At 31.7% G+C, this 8,341-nt stretch overlaps 1 long non-coding RNA gene across 14 annotated transcripts; it reads right to left on the bottom strand.

Annotated features, from left to right (window-relative positions):
• Positions 1 to 2,216: 2,216 nt before the first annotated feature.
• LOC139898892 (uncharacterized) lies at positions 2,217 to 5,874 on the bottom strand. Of its 14 annotated transcripts, XR_011777189.1 has the most exons (8): positions 5,591 to 5,874; positions 5,277 to 5,324; positions 4,734 to 4,770; positions 4,533 to 4,607; positions 4,046 to 4,454; positions 3,834 to 3,967; positions 3,536 to 3,642; positions 3,047 to 3,421 (listed from the first exon to the last, which is right to left on the bottom strand). It is a non-coding gene; the product is annotated as an uncharacterized lncRNA (long non-coding RNA). The 14 variants fall into 14 exon arrangements; XR_011777190.1 differs by lacking the exons at positions 5,277 to 5,324; positions 5,591 to 5,874 and adding an exon at positions 2,217 to 2,468 and having other exon boundaries at positions 3,208 to 3,421; positions 4,734 to 5,267; XR_011777195.1 differs by lacking the exon at positions 4,734 to 4,770.
• Positions 5,875 to 8,341: the final 2,467 nt, after the last annotated feature.

Here is an 8,341-nt window from a genome sequence, read left to right as displayed (position 1 = left end):
TTGTGTTTGATAATTTGTTATCCTTGTCTAAGATTAATATCTTGATTCCTTGGCGATTAGTAACCCGAGATAGTGCAACTTATAGTTGTCCATGACTAAACACCGGTTTTGAAAGAAATAAACCGACACGCGATAGTGATTGTCCTTAACTTTTATTTATTTTCATTGCAAAAACTACATGATTCTATCATTAATGATTTAAAATACTTTATCACTGAGATCAAGATCTGCCCGTTCCTGATAACATGTCGTCTTAATCTTCAATAGACTTAAAAAACAGACATAGGTGTAAACAACTGCAGTGAAAAAGTTAAATAATTAGAGTTCTATTAAAAAAAAAAGTTAGAGTTTTAGTCAATATACAATTAAGGAATATGAAGATAATCTTTGAAAAAACCTTTTTCAACCTCGCCAAAGACATGATTCTCTTTGAAGTCTTGTATCATACTTTCTAGATAAGGAGCCCGTGCGTTGCACGATGGTTTTTATATTATTGAAAAGATTTCGTATGTAAAATATATTAATAAATTATCAAGTTGAAATGGATAATGTTTCTTCAATGTGATAAGAATGAAACCTATTTAAAAAATAACTTATACTTAATGGATCTTATAATAAGGAAAGATAGTTCAAATTGTTAACAAAAATAAAATTAAACACACATAATACTTGATAAATATCATACAAATGAAAATCATTTAAAACATTTCTTCAATAAAGTCTATAAGTGTTGCAAGACTTCTTTGTATACAACATTTTTTGTTGTGTTGGATAGTGTGTTATCCTTGTCTAAGATTAATATCTTTATTTCTTGCCAATATGTAGTTTTCCATGACTAAAGACCGATTTTGAAAGAAATAAACCGACACGTGGAAGTGATTGTCCTTGACTTTTATTGATTGTCATTGCAAAGCACACCGACAATATATATTGTCTTCTTTGGAATCTAAAATGTATTCTCTTGTCTGACGGTACGATAAGCATGTTCAATGTGTCTTGCCTCTTCTATACATTACCTCACCACATGTCTCTATCAGTTTTGTCCCAAATTATCTTTCCAGAAATTCTTTGTTCTCGGTTTCTTCTACATGGGTAAGATTTTTTTATATGGTGATTTATTATTGGAAATTATTGAAAATTAAATGTTATTTTTTTTACCCAATTGTTGTGGTGTTATTTTAGCCTTCAAGTGTGTGTGTGAATTTCAGTTCATCAGTCTGCACGGTGCGTTTTTTGTAAAATTTTAAACAGATTTTTGTTATTCATTGATTGTTGGTTGGTTTGGTAAATTTGAATGCTATTTTTGTTGTATTGGGCGATACTCATTGTTTTGTTAATTGTCCTAGTGAAACGGTCAAGAAAACGGAAAAAGATGATCATACTGTACATGTAGTCAATGATGCTCTGCCAAGTGGTATTGGTGTTTCCAAAACACGGGGTGTTTCACCGAAACAAACTGCGAGGAGGGCTTTTACCTAAATAAATCCTTATTTTGTAATACATTTATAATTGCTAAATTATACAATTACAACTATTTAAATCTAAAAAAATATGGCCGGCACTCTCAAATGTTTGCATACTTGTGGCGCAATGCAGCTGAGAGTGTTTTCCAAAGGAAGGTTTTTTTCAGTACCACCATAACCGTACAAAAAGAACACAGCTCCTTTGCTGTGATCAACAGCTTTTATTATTTGATCGTATGCCTCCTTTTGTTCGGATGTTTACTTTGTAATGAAATCTGAATGTTCATTTGCAAGTGTACTTTTGTCGTAGGAGAGCTCATCTATAATAAGATAGTTTTCTGAAATATTCCTTTTTTAATTATAAATCTTATAAAAAAAGACAAAAGTGGTACTCGACTATTCATAAGTGGATCAAGTAGATAATTATGTTTTAGTAATTTGATATAATGTGTTTCATATTATATAGATTCGTTTTAGTTCATTTTAACTATTTTAGGTGTATATGACAATTATCACAAGTATTAATGTTCTAATTAGTGATGATTTGTCAGTGAACTATAATAATAATATTATGAGTGACAAAATTATCTAATGTATTAGAGTAGATCTTATGTTCCTTATCAGACTTATTAAGTTTTAAATCATATTCTTGACACGTATTTCTCCGCTAGTGTTGCTGTGATATCGGATGTGCAAATCTTGTTAACAATTAGGTTCTTTTTAGAAATCTTGTTAACAATTAGAGTAGATCTTATACACAATAGTTGTTTGAACTCATCGACTGTTTAGAATAAACAATGAATATGTGTACTTTCAATAAAAAGCATAATCTAAATTAGTTAATCGAATCATTGTATTTTCAATCTTAAAGCATATATTGTCATTCAATGATTCAAAAAACTCATTTAGACCCATTATGAGCTTCATCATAATTGAAATGAATGTAGACCATCTCCAGTAAGATGAGCATTAGCAGTAGGATGTGTTGCACATCATGCTTCAATACTGCAAAGTCAACAAACTAAATTATCAAATTCTATATTCCATACATCATCATATGACAACAACCATTTAGTTAAAGCTTTATGTTTTGAATATGTGGTATCAAGAAGTGTAGTAAAGAACAATTTCAAGCATTCTCCAAACCTAAACTTAAAAGCATATCATAACTAAACAAACAATACTATAAAATCCTGAATAACATAGAACATAAATAAATACATTCAATAAAAATTAAAAATAATTAGAATTAGAAATTCAGATCAAATAACAAATCCTAAACTCATGTTCTTATTTGTGGCATTTTATCGAGCATGCGGTGTTAATAAGTAATACGGAGCAGCTGAGATATGAATCCCACTTTATTTCTTTACATCTTGCAAGACTTCCAATATATAGTAGAATAATACTCGTGTTCATAAATAGCACAAAACTAAGTAACCCAGTTACAAATAACTACATAACTTTTAGAAATATACAAGCATGTGGTCAGCCGCGCGATGCGGCGGCGGACCACATTTTCGTTTATTGTTTACGAAGGTGTTTATGAAGGGGCTGTACATTATAAATGTTAAAATGCCGAGACATACTTAAGGTAAAGAGTTTTTCAATTGCCATTAAGAACATATTCTAGCAGAGTTTTGCTATGTACAACCAAAACCATATGCTTTTTAAGAGGTAACTACTGATAGAAGTTTTAAACAACCTATTACATTGCCTGAAAAGCATATTGTAGGGTACTAACCATAAAAGACTTCATCAGGAGAGTCTAAATCCCTGGAAACTCACACATGACAACCATGATAACATAACTGATTTCTTCGAGAACATGACCTGACTCGTTCCTCATAAACTGATTTCTTCGAGAACATGACCTGACTCGTTCCTCATACCAAAAATTTGCTTCACATTTATTACAACTGTAACTACATTCACTTCATGATAAATCGAAGATACACCTGATCAACAAACAAACAAAGTTGTAAAAATATAACAAAGTATAACAACAATAAAAAATATAACATTACATGAACAACTAAGACATCCAATTTCAAAACACAACGAAAGCATACCTTCAGAATTGAAGACATAGACATTATAATCGATAGGTAATCGGCTTATGTGATTACTCTCAGTAAAACAGTACTCGCGACCCATTACTGCTATTAATTCACTTACTCTAAGGAACAAAAACAAAAGGGAAAAAATCAGTAACTATCTACACACAATCATATCATTTGAATTTCAATCACAACCCTAATAACGCTTTATTTGTATTAGTTTGCCTATGTTAATTTTATATTCTAATAAGCTCATTATAATTTCTTTTATACTTAGATTACCAAAATTATGCCCAGTAAAGTTCCTTACCAGGAACAGAATTTAATTGTTGTAACCAATTTTCATATATGGCCTCAATTATATTGGATTTGTTAGTCGGCCTCAAATTAGCAACTGGAACTATTTTGCGCCATCGTGCAAAAGGAAGCATATAGTGACAACACCTATATGATATTTAGGTATAGTCAATACTATATATACATATGAACGTGGCAACGGGTTTAAAGGGTAGTGACACATACCAGCAGGTTTAAAGAGGGAGGTGACACGTGGAGGGAAAAAATGAAGCGATTTGGATCAAACCCTCGCCACACCTGTTCTAATACATTGCCCAATCGCCAAAAAAGCTAGGAATCATTTGAGGAAAAACTGAGGTGTAAAATATATAATCAATATTGAATGATGAAAGAATGGATGAGAACACCCTCAATGGTGAGTTTGAAACAGAGTATGCAACTATACTTTAAATGACATACCATCGAATGTAATGTAGATCATTCAAATTAAGAATTTTATATATTATACATTGATTTACATAGTTGAGCTTCTGTTTGTACCTCCGATTTCATTCATCTTAATAGCAACCACGTCGAAATTTTTTATGCTTCTGGTGGACCACGTCGATTTGTTTATGTTGGGTATGTGTCATTTCTACACAGAAACAATGGCTCTAATGTGGTTGCTAATCGTGTGATCAACAGAAAATATAAAGCAGCAATATTATGATACCTCTTCAAGCGCCTGTAGAGCTTCAGGATGCCATCAACTGATTTCAGGGGCGAGGTAGTTACTGATCTCCTTTAACTGAAACACATTACAAACACCAAATACTACTATATTATTTCGATAGTAACGATTAGTAAATTTTTCGGAAGCATATAACATGAGCTCCAATAAGCGAAAATTAAAGTCGTCAAAGCGATCACGTACTAAGGATCCTGCAGACCTCCAATAAGCGAAATGAAATCTACAAAAACCAAATTGACAATAACCATAACCACCTTTATATCGATGACGACACAGATTAGTGAGTTAAGTGTCTGAAAATGTACATCATTAATTCTCAATCGAATAAATAAACCAATACTACATGTGAGTGAAAAGCACATTAGAAATTCTCAATCGCAAAATGTTTGGTTCAACCTACTAATTGAAAGAAACATCAACTTTTAAACTTAAAATATAAAATTGTTAAGAATTTTCAGACATTTGATGTGATATACAAACATGCTTACCCATCATCAGCTATAAACTTCTTTTTAAAAAACCATAGACGTGGCATAATAACAATCATAATAACACGAATCACGTAACACATAACATAAACAATTAATACCAAATGACACCACCTCCTTCAGTGTAACGGATGATCATTACGACACTGTATATTCTTGAAATGTAGTTCCTTTCTAACCACAATAATAGCATACACAACAAAAAAGATAAGAAATTGAAAGCATAGTCTCAAATTACCTTTCAGGAAAAAAAACTTTAGAAGAAAGGAGCAAGTTGGACATGTACCTATAAAAGCAACATAATCAAACAATTAAACATTTGATAACCGATTGGAACTAATAAGTAACCAACAATTGAACCCTTGGTAATTAAACAATTAAACCCTTCATAATTGTTTGGAACTAATTGTACCACATAGTTACATATAAAAATAAAACTGAACATATAAATTGAAACCACGTACACAATAAGCAAAGACAGAGTAAAATTAAAACCAAAAATTAACAGGAACCACCAAAAAATATCGCAGATTGCAGAGAGCATAGATTTACCTGGAAACAAATTCGCACACGTAACCAAAATAATTGCGATAAGAAGTAACCGATTGACTACAGGAAGCGTAAATCAAACGATATATAAAGTGTGTGAGATGTAACTTTCAGTCACAACAAAAGAAGAAACCCGAGCCGATGGAGAAAGACGATGAAGAGCCTCGCGAGGAGTATCCGGTAGGAGCGTCAGTGTTAGTGGTAGCATCACCATAGACGATGGTACAGCGGCGCCGATGGTACAGCAACGCTGGTGGTGGTAGCAGAGGCGGCTATACTAACGCCGCTTAAATGGGACGGATTTTAAAGGTTAAAAAAAAGCCCGCTACAATATAACAGTGGAATTAAGGGTGTTTAGCGAATAAGGTTGTAGATAAAATTAAGCTAATTAGTATAGAGGATAATAGCACCAAGATACTTGTGTTCATGAATAAAAAATCTATTTTAAGCACAAACCCTAAATTCACAAATTTAAAGCCCCCTTACAAAATTTTCAAAAATAACCTATAAATCAACAATCAACAATCTTAATAAATTACTATATTTAAAAAAAGGCAAAATTAAAACAGATAAACCTGGGTTCTGCTATGGTACCCAGCAGTCTTGCCAACATAAAGTAATCTAGCATCAGGATCCACCAGCTCCAACACATAATATATACCCTGTTCAGAAAACAGAGACAGCTTGCACATCTACGTCAATAAGCACCTTTGTGAAGTTCCAATGGGCTCTTACTGCTAGTTCCTCTGCAATTTTCATTCTAACATACAGTTAGGATTTTCCAAATTTATTTTATATGAAGAGTTGATAGTTAATGCTTTCTAAAACTAAGTTCAAATATCTCACCACCATAATTCTTGATCTTTCCGTATTGTATAACCAAAACCACACTCATTATCGGTAGCTTTTTTCATATATCCAAAGACGTCCATGTACAATTTAGCCCATAAGGTGCATTTCAACACGACACCGCTATCAATAAGAAGCCAAAAATGAACAATCAATGTATCAATGTATACTATATAATTTAGAAGCATAAAATTACATAACATATAACAGTATGAACAATGAAGAAATATTAGACTGTTGCCAACCCACTTAGCACTTGATGAAAATCTGACTTCCAACTATACAAGTGAAATAAATAATGAAGTTGTTGCATTTAACTCAAACATTCTAGTATAATTCATTCATTCATTCATTCACTTCAATTGTAGCAACAAAAGAAAACTAAATAGAATGAAACTACAAATATACTTGCTTCAGAAAACAAATATTACTACACCCACTTTGTAACAACCCATTTTTAAAGGGAGGTGATATTTCCAAACATCTATTTGATAGATCCACACATATTTGTGGTTAATTTCCAGTTATACCCTCCAATAATTTGAAAATGAAAAATCTGTATAACACATCGTTAAGGGTACTTTAGTGAATTTGTTTGGATCTATCAAAAACAAGTTTGGAAATATCAATTCCCTTTTTTAAACTATTATTTTATTATTATGAGTGGGGTTAAAAAGGTAATTGGGTTAAATATCCACTTGGATAAAAATTGGGTAGCAACCCTTTCTTCTTGTTTTTCTGGAAGTTTCAAGAGAAGTGTAGTGTAGAGAGAGAGTGACAGGTTTGGAGGGATCTAGCAAGAAAACCTTAAATTTCTTCAATCAATTCGGTTTTCGAGTGTAATCAATCACCCTAACACTAGATAGAATCATTGAAGTTCAAGATTTCTCCTTTATCTTCATCTTCTTGGTGTAATTTAGGGATTTTGAAACCCTAACTTAAGGTATGGACTTTTATGCTTTGATTTAGTGTTTTAATTGTTAGATGATGTTGTATATGTTAGTAATCAAGGGTTTTGGTTACATAGAAACTCTAATTCGAAATTAGAGTTATGGTTCATGGAAGTGAGTTTTGTAAAGATAATGAATAGTCAAAATTTAAATTGTGTAAATGGTGATTCGATGACTCAAGTCAAGAATCTAATTTTGCTAAGTTGCTTATGAGAAACTTGTCTGAATAAGTTAGGAGATGGTGTTATGTTTTTAAATTGAAAGACCTATCTATGTAAGTCTTGATTTTTGACTAGTGGGTGTCAAAATGGGTTGTGCTTTAAATACTAAAATTTGTTATGAAGTATTGTAAGTTTAAAAGGTTGATTAAATACGGATTTTTGGTTAGTAAGATGATGATTTTGTAAAGGAATGAATTTCGGGTTATGAAGTCAAGAATTGATGTTAGGGAATGGTTTGGGAAGACTTGGGATTATTAGTCTTTTATTTAGTCAAATGGATGTCTAAAAATAAGTTTTGATGGTTAATGTGAGGTTTGTAACAAAACTTGTTATTTGTGTTGTGGATTAGTCATTTGGACCAAGGGTTTGAAAAGACTTGTGTAATAAGTCTTGTGTTGGTTTAATGATGTTAAAAGTGTGTTTTTGTAAGTTTAAATGATAAACCTTATGTGTAATTGACCTTGTTTAACCAAATGAGTTTTGTGGGTCAAATTGAGTTTTGTAAATTGAGAAGACTTATGGTTATAAGTCATGAGATGAGTCAAAGGATGTTAGAGATGTGATTGGGGTTTAATGACGAACCCTAGGTAGTTGGTCTTGAATGACTAAGATGATTATGTTGTGATATATATATATATATATATATATATATATATATATATATATATATATATATATATATATATGTGTGTGTGTGTGTGTGTGTGTGTGTGTGTGTGTGTGTATGTGTGTGT

The sequence above is a fragment of the Rutidosis leptorrhynchoides genome, chromosome 3, assembly GCF_046630445.1.
Source record: "Rutidosis leptorrhynchoides isolate AG116_Rl617_1_P2 chromosome 3, CSIRO_AGI_Rlap_v1, whole genome shotgun sequence".
NCBI lineage: Eukaryota > Viridiplantae > Streptophyta > Magnoliopsida > Asterales > Asteraceae > Rutidosis > Rutidosis leptorrhynchoides.
Note: the sequence above shows the minus strand (reverse complement) of the source record. Positions and strands in the feature narration are given on the sequence as shown.